Source organism: Podarcis melisellensis (genome assembly GCF_964234715.1).
Source record: "Podarcis melisellensis genome assembly, chromosome: 6".
Classification (NCBI taxonomy): Eukaryota; Metazoa; Chordata; class Lepidosauria; order Squamata; family Lacertidae; genus Podarcis; species Podarcis melisellensis.
In genome coordinates this window covers 83771875-83792480 of record NC_138538.1, presented here as the reverse complement: position 1 = coordinate 83792480, position 20606 = coordinate 83771875, and positions in this window count along the sequence as shown.

Genomic DNA, 20606 nt, shown 5'->3' with positions numbered 1-20606 from the left:
GTGGGAACCGCCCCCCAGGGAGGGCACAAAAGATGACAACTTAGATCCCAGATCCTGGTGGTGGGTCACTGAAGAGCAGTCTGCAGAAGGGATGAGCTGGGAGGTACTAGAAGTAGGGAGTTTAAGTGATCAAGGCCTGGCGAATGTGCACAATGACCAGGGGTTTTTTGCACATTAACCACTCAACTTACATTTCCATTATCACACGTGCATACACTTACATTGCTTGACAGATTGGTTGTGGGTTTTATCACCAGGGAGAAGTGTGAAACCACATTATCTGGGCTCAGCATGAAATGAATTCCATCTCTGGGGAAGGAAGGAATGTCTAGATGCCTGAAACTGTTGCACCCAGTTAAGTCTATGGGATGTTGATCCTCTTCACACAACATAATTCAACTGGATTCCTACATCTGGCAGCTGGGAGGAAATTACTTGTTCTGATAAGAAAATAAAATAAAATAAAGTTTGGATCCAGCCTTACTAATACAGTATTTCATTTTCATAATAAGAAAGACAAGGAATTCTGCCAAATTGAATGCTATGACTTGCTTTTCATAATTTTTCACAGTGCATAAAACTGATTTTTGGCATTGGCTAAGGATTGTCTTAGTTGCACTTAGCCTAGAGTAGAAAATCATGCCATGTTTTCCCCAACTTACATAAACATGTTTAAGCAACACATTGACTGGATGGAAGTGACAAGTTGAATTCCATTCCATTGCTACTACAGATGCATTAAAGCTTTTCCCTAGCACTTGTAATAGGTGTGTGTCAATGTCATCTGCAGCTCCAGCCACAAATTAACGAGGACATCAAAGCCAATGGAATTACTGGGAGGGAACCATTCATGATGCCATCCCATAAAGAATCTTAGAGCTAAAACTATATATTTTACTAGCTAAATAGGAGAGGGTTAAGAACTTTACATTGATTGCACACAGGAAATTGCATCTGTTAGATAGCTGTTTACGGTGCGGGGTGTTGAAACTCAGAGTTTACCGGTAAGTCCCATTAAAACTGTGTCGCAAACCAACAAAAACAGAACATTTCAATGGTGAGGTCGCCAGTCTGTCCTTAACTCAAGCTAACTCACAAAAAATTGAAGAAAATTGCAGCTGGCTCCTGACCTCACTGCAGTCCCATTTAACTTAAGTGTAGTGGGGGAATTGGTACAGTTCAACACATTCTGTAAGATCATTTGGACACCGACTCTGCTTTTAAAGAAAAACGCATTTAGTCTTTAAAATGTCTAGGAGACCAGGTCAAGCCATTCATGCTAGAATTTAGAGCCCAATTCTCTTTTCACATTTGTTCTATAACAATACAATATAGCCAAAAGGGTGTTGGATCTCCATTATTAGGAAGGGATACCATAGCCCTGTGTAATAAATGCCCCTTATTTCTTCTGCTTCTGCTCTATAGAAAATAACAGGCATCCCCAAGTTCTGATTAAAGGTGAACCGAAACTACTCATAGGTTTTCAGGAATATTTCTAGTAGTATATAAAAACGCCTGGGACAATTTTTCACAACTCTGGTCATCTACATTGCCCTCTTGCTTTCATTTTTAGATCAATCTGATGGGCTACATGCTGTCAGAAATGGAAAGAGAGAGAAGGGTTTGGATTTGATATCCCACTTTATCACTACCCGAAGGAGTCTCAAAGTGGCTAACATTCTCCTTTCCCTTCCTCCCCCACAACAAACACTCTGTGAGGTGAGTGGGGCTGAGAGACTTCAAAGAAGTGTGACTAGCCCAAGGTCACCCAGCAGCTGCATGAGACGTGAACCCGGTTCCCCAGATTACGAATCTACCGCCCTTAACCACTACACCACACTGGCTCTCACTGGAGCACGGGAAGGGTTACAAAGCCGGCCCCATACTGCTCCTATTGCGATCCTCCCCTTGCTTTTTTTTGCACCCAGTGTCAGAGGTGAAAAGGAGGGTCAGCCCCACAGACCCCTACTCCCTTTTGTTGTTCAGTTGTGTCCGACTCTTCATGACCCCATGGACCAGAGGATGCCAGGCACTCCTGTCTTCCACTGCCTCCAGCAGTTTGGTCAAACTCATGCTGGTAGCTTCAAGAACACTATCCAGCCATCTCATCCTCTGTTGTCCCCTTCTCCTTGTGCCCTCCATCTTTCCCAACACCAGGGTCTTTTCCAGGGAGTCTTCTTTTCTCATGAGGTGGCCAAAGCATTGGAGCCTCAGCTTCAGGATCTGTCCTTCCAGTGAGCACTCCGGGCTGATTTCCTTCAGAATGGAGAGGTTTGATCTTCTTGCAGTCCATGGGACTCTCAAGAGTCTCCTCCAGCACCATAATTCAAAAGCATCAATTCTTCGGCGATCAGCCTTCTTTATGGTCCAGCTCTCACTTCCATACTTCCATACATCACTACTGACCCCCTCCCACTAGATGCCACCAATTCTTCCACCCCCTGGACTTCAACAAGCCCCTCACCCACTCCCCTTGGAGCTTGCCTTCTCCTCGCCCTCTGCCACTGAGCTTGAAATGCTTCATTGGCGAGGTGGACAGTGGTGGCAGCAAAGTGGGACAGTTGTTCATAGTAAACCCATAATGAAGATCCTGGTGGCTTGTCTTTTATCAGCTCCTCGGACTGGAGGTGGTGGCACAGCTTAATCTAGATAAACAGGAAGGGTGGCTTTTTTGCCCAATACATTGAATCCAGTGACATATTGCTGCCTACCAAGCTCCTCGCACCTCTGCAACATTGCTATTGGAATGGAATGAGACATGAGCAAGAGTGTTCTGCCTGCAGCCATAAAAGGCAAACTGCCATGTTGTGTTAAGTCATGCCAAGTGGAACACGGGGAACAGAGGTCCATTCTAAGAGATGTGCTGAAGTAAAAGCTTTATGAAGCCAAATGACAGAGAGGCAACATGGTTCATTTTCATTCTCAACCTATCTCATACACACACACACACACACACTCCCTGATTACAAAACGTTCCTTAAGTCATTCAAGGATCCAGTCACACACCACACCACATATTATTAAACATGCACCATCAAATTGTATCATAATAATCAGTGCTATTTCTTCTAGAATAAGAGGTGCTGGAACTCACCATGAGTGTGTCAGGATGTTGTCAGCGGCTCCCAACTAGTTCCCCAGGAAAGTATAAAGACAAGGGGAAATTTCTTACCATCCTTTCTTATTTCAATCTTTACAGAGAAAGGCTGTAGAACCCAGCCTCTTGGATAATGGTGTTGTCCCAAGTGAAACTCCATCCTGCCCCCATCTCCCCCACTTCCTCATTCATCACTTCTATGGGTACTTCTAAGTGCCCTCTGTCTTTGAGCTCTTTGCTCTCCTACTTTTAAGGCTCGCCAGGTTCTGGGAGATGGAGCGTCTGGAATGCTTTCTAGTGCAGCAGCGTAACTAGCTGCTCTGGTGTCCGGTGTGGCGCATGTGTCCTGCAGCCGGGGGTGAGTCGAGCTGCCCATGGGGGCAGGGTGTGCTGTGTGGAGCCTCTTCACCACCTCCCCCTCAGCTGTAGGGTGGCTGAGAGACAGGCGGTGGGCAGACGCAAGTCCTACGCTGCCGTTTCAGGCAGCACAGAGCCTTCAGGTGCCCAAGCCACCACGTCACGCCCAGGAGTGGCACGTGGCTCAGGCACGCTGCAAGCTCTGTGGTAAGTGCCAGCTCCGGTGGTGTGGTACCTAGTGCCAGCCACATGTTGTTACGTTTGTTGACTGAACTAAAAAGCTTTGTGAGCCCAACTTTATTTTTTTTAAACTCACATTTTTGTCATTCCCCCCCCCTCAGTGATGATACCCAGGGTGAACCACACCTCCCACACCCTCCTTCCTCCACCACTGTTCTAGTGACATGTAATTCTGTTCTTGTGGGTCTCCCATGATTTTCCAGTTTTTCCTCTCAGCTGCCTCTGAGCTGCGACATCCCTCAAACCACTGTGGTAAATCTATACTGTCCTCCTCTTCCTCCTCCCTGGAAGGCTCAGGATGGGGAGGTTGTCTCTACCATTCCTCCTCTGCCCAGTCCCTGATAGAACACCTCCCTCGTTCTCTTATAATGGCAATGATGCTCACCTGAGAGTTGCCGGAACTGAGTTCCGGTGAGTTCTGGCTGAAAAAAAGCCCTGACCCTAATCATATCCATGATTATCATCTCATCCTTTGTTGTAGTTATTTATTTCATTAAATGATAAAAGGATGTATGTTTTGTTGAAAAAATCTGGACTGTCTGCCATTTAGAATACCTTTCATTGGAAGGGGCTGGGATGGTGTAGAAATAATATATAATGAAATGAAAAAGGTATTTAATGAAATGAAAAAGGTATTTAAATATACCTTCTTGAAGAAACCAGAGGCCTTTCTCCTGGGCATGGTCGGCCAATTGGTGCCAAAGAAGGATAGAACATTCTTTATGTATGCTACAACAGCAGCAAGAATACTCATCGCAAAGTATTGGAGGACACAAGATCTACCCACCTTGGAAGAATGGCAGATGAAGGTGATAGACTATATGGGACTGGCAGAAATGACTGGCAGAATCCGAGACCAGGGAAGAGAGACAGTGGAAGAAGATTGGAAGAAATTTAAGGACTATCTTAAGAAACATTGCAAAATTAATGAATGTTAGAATGACGTTGGTTTAGAAATTATGTGGTTTCCAGCTGTAATGGTTAAGTAAAAAGAAATTAAGTTATTAAAGTTGGGATCTAAATTATCTAAAATTAGGGATATAATATTGGAAAACTATATTATAAGAATTGAAACAAGATAATAAATTGCTGGGTAAAGTTTAAGATTTTGGAATGCAGGAACGAGAGTTGTGAGGAAGTCCAATGAGGTGAATGAAATGTGGATATTGAAAAATTATATGTTATTTTGCATGTTTTTCTTACTGTTTAAATAAACTTTTAATAAATATTATTATATAAAAAAAGAGGCACGGTAAACATGAAAAATTAAGGAAGAGAAAAGGCTGTGATCCTAACCATGTCTACTCAAACCTAAGTCCCACTGAATTCATGTAGGCATGCAGAGATCTGTGCTGCAAGAGAAGTGTGCTGTTCATACCTTGCCTATTTTTGTTGCTTCTGATTTTTCAGTGAAGCCAGAATAGATGTCAAGGTCTGGGTCAAACTGACCAGGAATACATGAGCAACAGCTTTCTGGCAGAAGCAGTGGCAATACAGACTCATAAAGGAAAACCAGCCAGTCAGATTTATTTCAGAAAACCCCGATTGCTACATCCACAGACCACAAAAGCACTCAATTAGTATTCTTTTTAGGCAGTAAAATAGCTTCTCGACACCCATTCCAACATCTATGCTAAAGTAACAAAAGCTCACTTTGACATTTTCCCTATTCTCCTTTTCACAAAAAAAAAAACCCTTTCAAAATAGAAGTTGCCAAACTGTTCTTGAAGACTTTTTTAAGGGAACAATTGCCAAAATACCTTAATATACCTGTATTCCCAGGTGCAAAAAAATGTCTTGCTGGGAAATGTTTATATCTCCTGACAACTTTCCAAAGCTGATCCTGTAGTAGAACAGAATCTTCCAGCTTTGGGAGATTTGCTCCCGCAAATGGGTGAGTTGCCTGCAGGAGCCATCGCCTTGCCCTCTGTGCCCTCTGACAAATCACTTCCTTTGCAAGATAATGAATCACAATTACTTTCCAGTCACAGCCCTTAAACCAGGCCTTGTCAAAAGCTTTCCCTTTCATATTGATGCTAGCAAATTAATGTTTGGAGGAAAAGGGGATATTATAGATTGTTCTCTCTTTACAAGTCTCTTTTCTAAATAGATTCAGTTTGTTGGTGTGATGAGGGAGGGCAAAAGTTCTGAGTGGGAATAACTTTTCCTTAGGATGGCTGTTTTGTTTTTTTGTATTGTATTTCAGGCCCAGACAAAACATCAGAGGAATCTCAAGTAAGGTTAACATTGTTCTAATGGGGTGTGTGAAATTTTCTATGGGAAAAGAGGCTCCATACATATCTCTGTGGAGTAAGCAGCCTCATATAACCAACTTAAAGGTAAAGGGACCCCTGACCATTAGGTCCAGTCGTGGATGACTCTGGGGTTGCGGCGCTCATCTCGCTTTACTGGCTGAGGGAGCCGGCGTACAGCTTCTGGGTCATGTGGCTAGCATGACTAAGCCACTTTTGGCGAACCAGAGCAGCGCATGGAAACGCCGTTTACCTTCCCGACGGAGCGGTACCTATTTATCTACTTGCACTTTGATGTGCTTTCAAGCTGCTAGGTGGACAGGAACCGAGCAATGGGAGCTCATCCCGTTGTGGGGATTCGAACTGCCGACCTTCGGATCGGCAAGCCCTAGGCTCTATGATTTAACCCACAGCGCTACCTGCATCCTTGCTTAAGTCTAATTAATGCATGAAGGGGTTAATGCCATAGAGCAAGCTGCCCTGCCAAACTCAGCTAGGTTACTTTCCCTCACCTGGGGAGGAAGGTATTTCTCCCTTCCTGGGGAGGAAGGTATTGCTCAAGCCTATTGCTCCTCTTCTGTCTACCCAAGGAGCTCAACCTGTGAGGGCGTTTTTTGCTGCCTACTGCAATTCAGACCACATGGCTCTAACAAGCCTTTCTGGTGTTCCTATAATTTGTGAAATTTCAGCACTGTAACTAAGTCAAGTTTTACTGCCTGTGCTTTCTGACTGCTCTATGGAAAACCGCATGAACCTAACCTCTGAAGAGTTTGTTTACATCTCCTTTTGACCCATCATGCCCAAAATTGTGCAAAGGCTTGTCGAAATCATGTTTTGGACTGTTGTCTTAATTCAGAAGAGCATCTGGTGTCCAAAAATTGACAAAGACTGCCTCCCCCACCTCAAGAACCACTGTGCTGAATGTGGCAACGATATCCCGAGAGCCATCTGGACGTATCCCAAAAAATGAGTGAAGTCCTGCCAAAGTCACTGAACACCATCTGGAAGCAAAATAATTCTTGGTGACCAAATGTTGACAAAGACCACCTGCCCGACCTGGGAACCTTCATGCTGAGTTTGGTGATGGTATCTCAAGAGGCAGTCAAACCTATGCCAAAAGGAGCAAAGATATGCCCAAAGGACATTTCATTCTGCCATCTTGATTCATCTGGTCTCTAAACCATGACAAAATTCAGCACCGCCCCCCCCCCTCAGAATCCCTGATGCTTTTGCTTTTTTAAAAAGAGAACACTGGGTAAAAGATACACACAACTATGCTATTGCTACTTTGTTGTTATATTGTTAGTTTTAAGGATTGTTCTATTTCAGGGATTCTTTTTCTTTGATTTGATTTTGTTATAAGCAATCCTGTGGCTTTTGCAAAGTGCAGTATATAAGTAATCTAAATAAATGCATAAATAAATCCCCCTGGAGAATGGATCTGGACTCACTGGCTCAAACCCACAGAGGTACCTCTGTTTAAGAACAGCCCTGTTTATGAACTATTCGGTTTCTGAACTCCACAAAACCAGAAGTCGTGTCCCGGTTTGCGAACTTTACCTTGGTCTAAGAACGGAATCCGAAAGGTGGAAGGGCACCGGCAGCGGGAGGCCTCATTAAGGAAAGCGTGCCTTGGTTTACAAACGGACCTCCGGAGCAGATTAAATTCATAAACTGAGGTACCACTGTATTTTGCTGGATACTGTGTCTCATCGGCTTCACATGCCTGTTGCGGTGAAGTCCACACTGTTGAGTGAGAGATCTGCCAGGTTACTGGCAACAGGATTGAACAGGTGGCAACCTTCGCAGGGACGCAGGTGGCGCTGTGGGTTAAAGCCTCAGCGCCTAGGACTTGCCGATCGAAAGGTCGGCGGTTCGAATCCCTGCGGCGGGGTGCGCTCCCGCTGCTCGGTCCCAGCGCCTGCCAACCTAGCAGTTCGAAAGCACCTCCGGGTCCAAGTAGATAAATAGGGACCGCTTACCAGCGGGAAGGTAAACGGCGTTTCCGTGTGCGGCTCTGGCTCGCCAGAGCAGCGATGTCACACTGGCCACGTGACCCGGAAGTGTCTCCGGACAGCGCTGGCCCCTGGCCTCTTAAGTGAGATGGGCGCACAACCCCAGAGTCTGTCAAGACTGGCCCGTACGGGCAGGGGTACCTTTACCTTTACCTTTACCACACAGTTCTCGGCATGCCAGGTTTTGCCGCCAAACTTGCATTATTTGTTTAGTCTCATTTTATGTTTTTCAGTGACACTGTGGTTATGTGCATTTGGCTCCTGCTACGTTTTCTAGCTTCTGTGCACAGAACAAGCAAGGTCATATCTTGCTTTTGCTAATTACAAAATTATGCTGCATACTCAGGCCTTTCCTGTAGATTCCTTCTTGCCTTTTGCACAACCTCCCTCTTTTTCAAGCAACTATCCCTAAAGTAAAGAACACCATTTCCTCTTGTTTCTTCTAAGATATCTCTATAAGACTCCAAATATTATCTTGCCTTGCAGGAACAATGTGCTTTGTTTTACAACCCTATCTTTGTTCAGCGGAGGCTTACACATGAATGCTTTCAATAAAGTCTAAAAAGCAGGCTTTGCTTTTCGACATATAGCCAACAAAGGGGGAGACAAAGCAAAAAGGAAATTGGCAACTTAAAAAAACACCCGGAATTAAACTCATTCTGTGTGTGTTTGTTTGTGCCAAACAGCTCATCTGGGTGGTACTTGATGAATTAATCCTTCAAGAATACAAAAAAAAAAGTGTATTTAATGCCCTGTAGTTTCCTTTGCTTGCAAGATTCCTCATGCTAAGCAGCTTTTAATGCTGCTGGAGCTGTCTTCACAATAGAGATCTGAAAACAATATGGACTATTTTATCTTTTTATAACTAACCACCAAAAGAGAGTTGTTTTACTGGGGACAAAGTACCAGGCTCTGTGCACAGCACTAGAAAATGTATATTCTGATTGGACCGCTGTCATTTACAATCACATGCTGTGACTGTTATCTAAAAAAGAAGGCCTTTGCAAAAATGCAGAGCGTACAACCTGAAAAATAACCCCCACCCAACCATGACAAGTTGAAAGGTGTAGATGATTTATTGTTGCAATTTCTGCCCCACCTTTCAGCATTTCATGACCCATACCTGCTAACATTCCTCAGATGAAAATTGGGACATTCTAGCCTACATCAGTGTGCCCCTCTCTGATTCCCCTATATATGTGCACTGCCGGTGGAATATGGGGAAAGGGTGGGGATGGCTGAGCTGCCCCAAAGCCTGTTACCAACAGGAGTACAGTGGTACCTCGGGTTACATGCGCTTCAGGTTACATACACTTCAGGTTACAGACTCTGCTAACTCAGAAATAGTACCTCAGTTTAAGAACTTTGCTTCAGGGTGAGAACAGAAATCGTGCTCTGGCGGCGCAGCAGCAGCGGGAGGTCCCATTAGCTAAAGTGGTGCTTCAGGTTAAGAACAGTTTCAGGTTAAGAACTGGAATGAATTAAGTACTTAACCCGAGGTACCACTGTATGTAGCAATACCGTACCAGCAAATGTCTTCGCTATATGTGGGGCGTGTGGATCCCGAATTGGCCTCCACGGTCACTTACGGACTCACTGTTAAAACCGTGTTTATGGAAGACAATCTTACTCGGCTACAAGTGATCGAATAAGAAGGAGATGGAGAAGGAGAAGGAGAAGGAGAAGGAGAAGGAGAATGGTGAAACCATGAGGCTTCCATGAGCCTGCCTTGGTGGTCAGAGGAAGCATTACAAGGCAGCACGTCTGCACCAGCAAAATAGTCTCTATGGTCAGCACCCTGCCCCCTCTCTTCCCCATGGGTTCCATGAGGGTCCAGGCCACCACCTACTCCCCTTAACCCCACCCTTTCCTGCTTGCAGAATTGAGGACTCTGCATGACATAGTAAGAAGCCACAGTAGCTTAAGGGTTTGTGATCTTCCTGGGATTTGGGGGGGGGGTGCAGCTGAAGACGTTGCATGATCCTAGGGCAGGTAATGAGTAAAGCAATGAACAGCAAAATGGTTAAAACAATTAAAACATAACAGCAATACACAAGAACAGCAGGCTGGCAGCCATGGGCAGTGTTCAACGACAGAGTCCTGTCAGTGCAAATATTTCTGCTTGCATATTTTAATTTTGTTTTGTCTGTTTATTTAATTTGTATGCCGCTCTCCACCCAAAGCATATCATATATATATATATATATATATGCAGGTTTTGGTGTCCTCGGGTGTCTTCCCGTGTAAAAGTTGGGGTGTCTAGGCGACGTTTCGACGAGGTCTCACTCGTCATCTTCAGGCTGGTGCTTTCGGCTTCTTGTTACTGGAACAGAGCAGGATCTCAGTGTTTGAGTTCCTATAAATACTGTTGAGGGGGTGTGGTGTATAGCCTCCAATGTTCTGGGCAGAGAGGAAGTTCCCAGGCTAGTGTGCCTTTTCTTCTTTTGTTCCTTAATTACTTGAGGGATATCTTGAGTGATTTCTTGAGTGATATCCTGAGTACCACTTAGGTGGGTCATTGGGTGTGGATTAGTTGCTAAAGTCTTTGTGTCTTGACCTCTTGAACTTTGTGAAGAGTTTTTCTGAGAAGATGGCTGTACTGCACTTAGTTGTGCTCTGGCTTGGCTTCGTGTATAGGGGCGAGCTGTGGTTTTGTGGCCTGTGTCAGCCAGATCTGTGTAGGGATTGCAGGGGGGTGCAGCATCCGGAGGTGCCACCATGGTTTGGCTACTGGATGGTGTCTGTAATTTATCAAACTCAAACACTGAGATCCTGCTCTGTTCCAGTAACAAGAAGCCGAAAGCACCAGCCTGAAGATGACGAGTGAGACCTCGTCGAAACGTCGCCTAGACACCCCAACTTTTACACGGGAAGACACCCGAGGACACCAAAACCTGCATTCCTGTACCCGTGAAAATCTACGAAAGCAAATATCTCACCTCTACGGGGAGGAAACCTTCCAGCTGACAAGAACCTACGAGAAACTAGAAGTCCGAAGAGCCACCATCTTATGTGATCTCTTGTTCCTACGCAACTGCCGAGACAACAACTTAATTCCCACATGCTTCCAACTTAAATTCCATTCTAAAACCCCAGCTACCGAAAGGATCCTGAAACGAACTGAACTATCCCTAATCAGAAACGAACTACACAAGAAAAGATACCTACTAAACCAAACCAACAAAGATCTGCTCACTCTTCACCTCAAACTCTGTAACAAAATCCACCCTGCACTCTGGGACAAATGCAAACAACTAGCCGTCTGGAGAGCTGAAACGGAGACCTCACATAAGACAGACACACACACCAACAAACTCCACAAACTAGAGAAACGCCAGAAGCCCAGCCACCCTCCACAACAACCCATGAAACAAACAGTACATAACATATCAGACAGGATCCTCACCACAACTGAAACCAAAGTACTCTCCAAAGGTTTCAACTTTGCAGTCGCCCCGAGATGCATCCCCACGGAAAACATCATATGCGGAGTCGAAGCTAGCCTAACCAAAATCAACCCAGATGAAGCCAATAAAATCAGACTTGAAGTCACCAACATCCTCTGCTCCAGCAAACCACCCAGAAGCAATTTACACAAAGAAGAACAGAAAGCACTCACCAACCTGAGGAAAGACAACAACATAATCATTCTCCCAGCAGACAAAGGTAATGCCACTGTTGTGATGAACACATCGGACTACCAAGCAAAACTATCAAATCTACTCCAAGATCCTACCTACCAACCTATAAAAACAGATCCCACCACCTATCTGGAAAAAACCACCAAATCCAAAATAAAAGCCTCTCCTATCAGTGAAGAAATCCAGCTAAGAATCATCCCCAGAGAAAAATCATCCAGATGCCCCAAACTCTACGGCCTCCCCAAGATACACAAAGAAGGAACACCACTCAGACCAATAGTCAGCTCCATAGGCTCACCTCTACAAAATCTCGCTAAATTTCTCGCCAAGCAACTTCAGCCCTATGCAGAATCCATCTCTTCACACGTTCCAAACTCCTTCCAGTTCATAGAAACAATAAAGAAGCAAAACCTACATCCTAATGACCTACTTGTGAGCTTCGATGTTGTATCTCTCTTCACACAAGTGCCCATTAATGAAGCCTTGACAGCCATTCAAAACAAATACAATCCCCCCGAATACATCTTGGACCTGACCAACCACTGCCTAACCAACACGTACTTCATCCACAATGGACAAAGATACAAACAGATAGAAGGAGCACCTATGGGATCACCCCTCTCACCGGTCATCGCAAACCTGTACATGGAACACTTTGAAACCAATGCTTTAGACAAGTCAGAACACAAACCCAAACTTTGGCTCAGATATGTTGACGACACCTTTGTAATTTGGCCACACGGGAAGGAAAAACTGGATAGCTTCCTCACACATCTCAACAGCCTACACCCCAAAATACAATTCACTATGGAAATAGAAGCCAACAACCAACTTCCCTTCCTTGACGTCCTAATCTACAAAAAACCTGATGGCTCCCTAGGACACACTATCTACCGGAAAAAAACACACACCAACCGCTACTTACATGCACAATCACACCACCACCCTGCACAAATAAACTCCGTAGCCAAGACTCTCATCTCCAGAACCAAACGCCTGGCTGACAAAGACCACTTGACAACTGAGTTACAGAATCTCTCAAATGTGTTAATTGCCAATGGATACCAGCAAAACAGGGTTACGAAGCTAATCCAAAAAGAAACACCCCCCAAAAACCAAGACACAGAAGAAAACAATGGCATGGCCCTCCTTCCTTATATCAAGGGCACTACAGATAAAATTAGCAAAATCCTCCATAAACACAATATCAAAACAGCCTTTTGCACCAACCAAAAAATAGCCAATATCCTCAGAAACCCCAAGGATAAAATCCAGTTGGAAAACCAAGGGGTCTATGAAATACCCTGCAAAGTCTGCCCAGCCACGTACATTGGACAAACAAACAGACGAATAAATGCACGTATCGCAGAACACAAGAATGCCGTCAAAAAAGAAGAAAAAACTTCCTCTCTTTTCCAACACATGAAAGAAACAGGACACAAAATTAATTTTGCAGATTCCAAATTGCTCTTTAACATGGAACATCACCACAAGAGAATAATCATGGAAGCCATCGAGATAGAGAAACACCCTCACAACATGAACAAGCGTGACGACACATCCCGCTTGCCAGACATCTGGAAATTAGCCCTCCCCACAAAAACTGACACCAGATCCAGAGGCACACAGAACGCCATCACCAATCAACCACACCAGACCCAAACCCAGACCCTCTCCACAGATAAATTACAGACACCATCCAGTAGCCAAACCATGGTGGCACCTCCGGATGCTGCACCCCCCTGCAATCCCTACACAGATCTGGCTGACACAGGCCACAAAACCACAGCTCGCCCCTATACACGAAGCCAAGCCAGAGCACAACTAAGTGCAGTACAGCCATCTTCTCAGAAAAACTCTTCACAAAGTTCAAGAGGTCAAGACACAAAGACTTTAGCAACTAATCCACACCCAATGACCCACCTAAGTGGTACTCAGGATATCACTCAAGAAATCACTCAAGATATCCCTCAAGTAATTAAGGAACAAAAGAAGAAAAGGCACACTAGCCTGGGAACTTCCTCTCTGCCCAGAACATTGGAGGCTATACACCACACCCCCTCAACAGTATTTATAGGAACTCAAACACTGAGATCCTGCTCTGTTCCAGTAACAAGAAGCCGAAAGCACCAGCCTGAAGATGACGAGTGAGACCTCGTCGAAACGTCGCCTAGACACCCCAACTCTTACACGGGAAGACACCCAAGGACACCAAAACCTGCATTCCTGTACCCGTGAAAATCTACGAAAGCAAATATATTCACAAAGTTCAAGAGGTCAAGACACAAAGACTTTAGCAACTAATCCACACCTAATGACCCACCTAAGTGGTACTCAGGATATCACTCAAGAAATCACTCAAGATATCCCTCAAGTAATTAAGGAACAAAAGAAGAAAAGGCACACTAGCCTGGGAACTTCCTCTCTGCCCAGAACATTGGAGGCTATACACCACACCCCCTCAACAGTATTTATAGGAACTCAAACACTGAGATCCTGCTCTGTTCCAGTAACAAGAAGCCGAAAGCACCAGCCTGAAGATGACGAGTGAGACCTCGTCGAAACGTCGCCTAGACACCCCAACTTTTACACGGGAAGACACCCGAGGACACCAAAACCATATATATATATATATATATATATATATATATATATATATATATATATGAAAGGTTATTAAAACACACTACAGTACTCACTGCATCTGGACCTGGAATAAATCCAAGGGTATAGTTTTGAACCTTGCAGTAAATCTCTCCATGAATGAAATCTGAAAGAGAGCCCCCTCTGTGACACCACTGCAATAATCTCTGATTGCTTTGCCACTGTTAAATCCTAATATCACTTGTTATAATAGACAGTTTAACTTGGGAGTTCTGGCCATTTCCCAGCTTAATTAGTCTGGGAGCTACTAAAATTGGCATTTGCCAAGAGACATCTCTGAGCTGTCTTGGTAATTACCTTGGCAGTGCCCATGAGTAAAAAAAAATACATACATACATACATGCATGCATGCATACAAACATACATACATACATGCCTCCTGGATTTGCTGTGTCCCAATAGCTGGCAAATCCTAAGTTCTTTATGTCTGTTTTGTAAGGAGCATTCTGCTTCATTTCATTTGTTCTCTCATTTTTTTATACAGCCATATTCAATTTTTCATGTGTGCTACACTCACCAGTCGCATTTCAGTCTGGGATTCAATACATTTCTTCATGAGACGCTTACAGTTCCAGAAATGATGTGTATAGTGCTGGGAAGAGGAGATGGGGGCAGGGAGAGAAAATGCCACCAAACCAAAGGCAATGGAGGGAAACAACCACCATCCAAGACAATGGTCTACAACAGTGACATAGTGTGTTGGGGGGGGGGGCAGAGGGATAATTGCCCCAGGTGCGAAATTCTTAGGAGAGCAACATTTCAACAAGAAGTGCTGCCTCAATGCAGCTGCATGCTTCCATCACTGGGCTCCATTGAAAAAAACAACTTCTCAATGTAAACCAGGAATGACTCTTCTTTTCTTAGCTCTGCAACTGTGATCTCTGTGGATGCTGTTAGGTAGCTGAATGTGCAAGTGTGCTCTATCCATTTCCATTCCTCCCATCACTGTAAGCAGCCCCGGGCAATGGCAACCCATGCTACACCTCTGGAGCCAGTGTGGTGTGGTGGTTAAGAGCGGTGGACTCGTAATTTGGTGAACTGGATTCGCTTCCCGCTCCTCCACATGCAGCTGCTGGGTGACCTTGGGCTAGTCACACTTCTCTGAAGTCTCTCAGCCTCACTCACCTCACAGTGTTCGTTGTGGGGGAGGAAGGGAAAAGGAGATTGTTAGCTGCTTTGAGAATCCTTAGGGTAGTGATAAAGCAGGATATCAAATCCATACTACTACTACTACTACTACTACTACTACTACTACTCTTCTTCTTCTTCTTCTTCTGGTCTGTAGCATAGATGATGAACCTGCGATCCTATAGGTCCTGCTGGATTCCCCTTCCCACCACCCCTAACCATTGGCCATGTTGGCTGGGGCTGATGGGAGTTGGAGTACAATCACACCTGGAGGGACCCACCTTCCCATTCTCTGGTCTACAGTCACTTCATAAGGAAGAGTAGCAGCAGTAGTTATTGTTATCCCAGTGAAGTGACATCTTTGATTTAACTTGCTTTTTGGGCATTCTCCGGTTTGTCAATGTGCACCAGCATCCTCAGACAAGACCCGGAGTAGCCACAATTTTTGTTATGTTTAATTACAAAGAAATCAGGAGTAGGAAGAATTAACTGTGTGGAGCTTTATGCTAAGTTATGGAGCTTTCTGGCAACACAGACTTTCTAATAGTGAGGTGGGGGTATGTGAATGGTGCAACTACCCCTTTCTGGTAGCCACACCTATTGGGTGAGATCTTTTTTGAATCGATTCTCTCCCCTTCTAGCCTCAAAGCTTCATGCAAGTGCTTTGTTTGCCCTCAGTAATGTCATGTCATAAGCAAACCTCATCATGCTTGTTACATGATTCCTGAATTCTGAATCCCCAGAATTGCACTGAAGAAGCCCTAGAGTTGAAGACCATAAAATAAAATCTGATGAATGTTTACTCAGGAGTAGGCACCCAGTGGGGTTTATTCCCTAGTGACTATGTTTAGGACTGTAGCATTTTCTGTGAAAATTTCACCCCCTGTATCAAAACGAAAAATAAAAATGCACAAGTTTTTGTTTGAATATGTTTGTCAGGGAGCATTTGGTGACATTTGTGCATGTGGTTTTTGTGTGTGTGGAGGGTGACACCTGCTAAGAAGATCTAGTATCTATCAACAATGTTCTTCCGTATGCATTTTCTTCCTTTGTTCTCAGTGATGCCAACTGCATTTGCTCATGCAGTTCTTTAATCTGACGGGATTGGCAACCCAAACAAATCGTTAAGTGGAAGTGTGGGTAAATGAGGGTGATGTCAAAGAAAGTGAAGAAGCAACCGCAAGAGAAAGAAAATGCCACACATGTGCTGCCTTCGAATATCAAAATTAGGGAATATTTGACTCAGCTGAATCAAATATTTCCAAATTCGCTGGCTAAATTTTAGCTGCTGCTATATAGTATAGCAGTATTTAATAAACTGGACATTTCGATCTGAATCACTGCAATTGGATTCTGCTTAATTCTGCCTGCCATGTCTTCGAATTGTTTGGGACTGCTTTTTTATGCTTAGGTTTTATGTCTCTGCAGCACTTTAAATTACTTTTTATTTTGACAGCTGCACCACACTGTCAGGCTGTTTGCAGCTCAGAATCAACCACAAGTTGGAACAGGCAAATGTTTAAGCCTAGGAGAGAACTGAAATATATGGCTTCGGTGATGTCTTAAAAACATGCGCGAGTTTGGCATTTCCAAGAAAAACAATAAACTAGAATTGTAGGTGTTTGTTGTCTGAGCACCATGACTTTTAGATGCTTCACCTCCTAAAAACACAAATTACTTTTAAGCCCATTCATTTTATAGGACCAAGATCTCTGGGTGCTGGCATCTGAGAATAGTAGCAACATTTCCAGTACAGACAGAGCAAAGTTGATCTCCGAGAACTAAGCTTTTACTTCATAAGGTATTGTCAGTGTGCCCTCCCCAACTCGGATCCAAAATCAGCAGGGAGGTAGGGGTGGGGCTTTTGCCCCCTCCTGCAGTCCCAATAAGCACCAAGGGAGGAAAAACTTTCATTTTGTATGGCGGGAAACCTCCCCCCCATCTCAATAGGAGCTTTCCCTCCTGTGCAAATTGCAGGTATGAAGGGACAAATTCATTTTTGAACCACAGCAGAGGAAAAGTTAAACGAATAAATAAATACCACCACCATGCAGGGACTGTTACCAGATCAGCGGCCTCATACTGGAAATATATGAAATGAAAAGCTTATGCACAAGGGCCAATTATTGATTTAATGGCATGTATAGTTGTGGGTTAAACCACAGAGCCTAGGGCTTGCTAATCAGAAGGTCAGCGGTTCGAATACTTGCGATGGGGTGAGCTCCCATTTCTCGGTCCCTGCTCCTGCCAACCTAGCAGTTCAAAAGCATGTCAAAATACAAGTAGATAAATCGGTACCACTCTGGCGGGAAGGTAAATGGCATTTCCGTGCACTGCTCTAGTTCTCCAGAAGTGGCTTAGTTATGCGGGCCACATGACCCGGAAGCTGTACGCCGGCTTCCTCGGCCAATAAAGTGAAATGAGTGCTGCAACCCCAGAGTCGCCCACGACTGGACCTAATGGTCAGGGTGTCCCTTTACCTTTTACCTATAGTTTGGCCATGATGCAAAGTGTTTCAGAGTCCTGACTCCCCCTGCCCGATGTAAGACTTTAAACCAGGGGTCAGCAAACTTTTCTTGGAGGGGGCTGGTTCACCATCCCCCAGACTTAGTGGTGGGCCAGACTGTGTGCGCAGGAGTGCACGCAGCAGAGGGGGCTTCTCTCTCCCCCTCTCTCCCAGCCCCTCCCCTCACCCTGTCTACCACTGCCACCGTTCTGCTGTGGTTGGGAGCTAGTGGCGGTGATGGCGCCTCTCCTTTTTGGGCCAGCTTTCCTGGGCACCAAGCGTGGGGCCAGCAGGTGCACAAAGCTCCAGCCCACAGCGCGGCCATGGGGAGAGGCCAACAGGTGGGCGGTAATGCTTCCTATCAAAGCCCAGCCCCCTTCCTCCACAGGGTGGGGAGAAGCCAAGAAAAGAAAGGGAGGCGCCGCTGTGGTGAGGGAGGGAGGGCAAAAAAAATGCAAAAAATGGCACTCGGGAAAAAATGGGGGGGAGGAGGCAATTGCGCCAATCCAATTGGCAATTGTAGAACCATTCGCAGGCTGGATCCAGAGGGTAATTGGGCCGGATCCGGCCCGCAGGCCGTAGTTTGTTGACCCCTATTTTAAACGCATCCATTAGTATCCCCCATGTAGCATACAATATTTTTTTTTTACAAAACCTATCCTATATACTAGATGTGGGGGGTATTTTTCAGACATGTTCCTGTCTGAGAGCCACATAGCAGAAATGGGCCAGGCCAGAAGCAAAAGTGGGAAGAGCAGTTTATATAAATGTCACCTTTATGTAGTATGCTAGTATCTACACACCCATACATACCTCCAAAGCCTTCTCCCAAGCTAGAAGAGCCATTATCCGAGGTCCAGGTTGCTTGCCTAGCAATCTCAGCAATGCCAATAACATAGGGCAGGACTGAGGTCCATGCTGGAGTTGCTGCAACAAAATCCCTGACCTTGACCTTGTGCAGAGTAGGTCTGGATCAGGCTTCCTCAACCTTGGCCCTCCAGATGTTTTGAGACTACAATTCCCATCATCCCTGGCCACTGGTCCTGCTAGCTAGGGATCATGGGAGTTGTAGGCCAAAAACATCTGGAGGGCCAAGGTTGAGGAAGCCTGGTCTGGATGGTGTATTGATACATTGTCCAGGACTGGTTTGGGGGTCAGGTTAAAATGGCGTTTTCACCCAGTTGTATATCGCAAGTGGGGCTTGCCTGTCAGCCAGCGCCTTTGTCATGTTAGTATGAATAGTATGAATGTTAGACCCAAAAGGAGATGGAGAATTCACAAAGCACAATTTGCCGATAAGCGAAGCAAGAAATCAAAAAGGAATGTATGACTGTGGTGTTGTCTTAGGCTGTTCTTTATGGAAAGCAAAAAACCCCAGACCAAAACAGGGAAGAACTGACAATAGCCACGGACATGAGATAAAGGTATGAAACATACTGTCTGTCTGCTCTGAGGTACGACTGAAAAGCATTTTCTTGATGGTGGTCCAGGATGAGAGCAGGAGGAGAGTGGTGGAGATTTAATCCTTCTCCAAGCCAGCCCACAGAAGGCAATGGGGGAAGAAGAATATAAAAAGGACTTCCGCATGCCCTCAGTGTGCCGGGACTAGAGCTACAGCTTGACACCCACAGCTCTTACATGAGGCATGATCAACCCACATGAAGGGCCTTGTGAGTATGGATGAATGAATGTGCGAGTGTTTGACCTTCTTGATACCAATGTATTAATGTATACTTGACTATTTGAAATGTTACATGAAAGGGGTGTGAACCAAGATCTGGTCTCCAATGTGTCTTATTGAAAGTCCTCTCCAGTTGTCAGAAGAACCAAGTTATTTGGTGACACCTTGCCTTTGTTCTCCAGCCAAGCAGGCAGCCTGCCTCCTTTCTCCCTGTGCAGCAGAGGGAGTGGCTGTGGCTTCACCCCGGTGCCTTGCAGGGCCAAGACCGATGCTGCTTCCTTTTTAACATTGTGATGTATCACAACATCACAATGTTTACCTGGTGATACATCACAATGTTGAAAACCTGCTATTGCCCAGCCCTAGGCCAGAGTAGTCATGAATCCACAAGAATGAGTTTCAAAGCTTTACTGATAACTGTTTTAGAATAGTTACAAACAAACTTTACAAAGTAACCCATTTGGTCTTTAACAGCAATGTGGTCCCATCTTCTTTAAGTCCTTAAAACTGTTCAGTAAACAGACTCCCACGAGAGGTTGTGGACTCTCCTTCCTTGGAGGTTTTTAAGCAAAGTTTGGCCAGCCATCTGTCATGGATGCTTTAGCTGAGATTCCTAAATTGCAGAGGGTAGGACTAGATGATTCTTAGGTCCCTTCCAGCTCTAAGATTCTATGAACTTTCCTCTCTCTGGTCCCAGACAGCAAGTTCCTAAGCAACTTGCTTTTTCATCATCTTGGAGCTTAGCCACTACAGCTACTGTTGCTGCTGGCTCCATCACTGATGCAGATACTGTGGTCTCAAGTTTCACCTTCCTCCTGTGAGAGATCTGAAGCTCCCGTTTCCAGGATGAGCCATCAATTAGCCTAAAGACCGTGAAATGGAAACATCTAACCTTTTCTGCCATATTTGCCAGAGTGAAACTTTCTGTGCCCCATGAAAACTTCTTTCTGCAAAAGATTTTCAAACACAGCACATGCAGACATTATATTTTATGCATATTAAACTTCTATCTTTACCACTCCGTA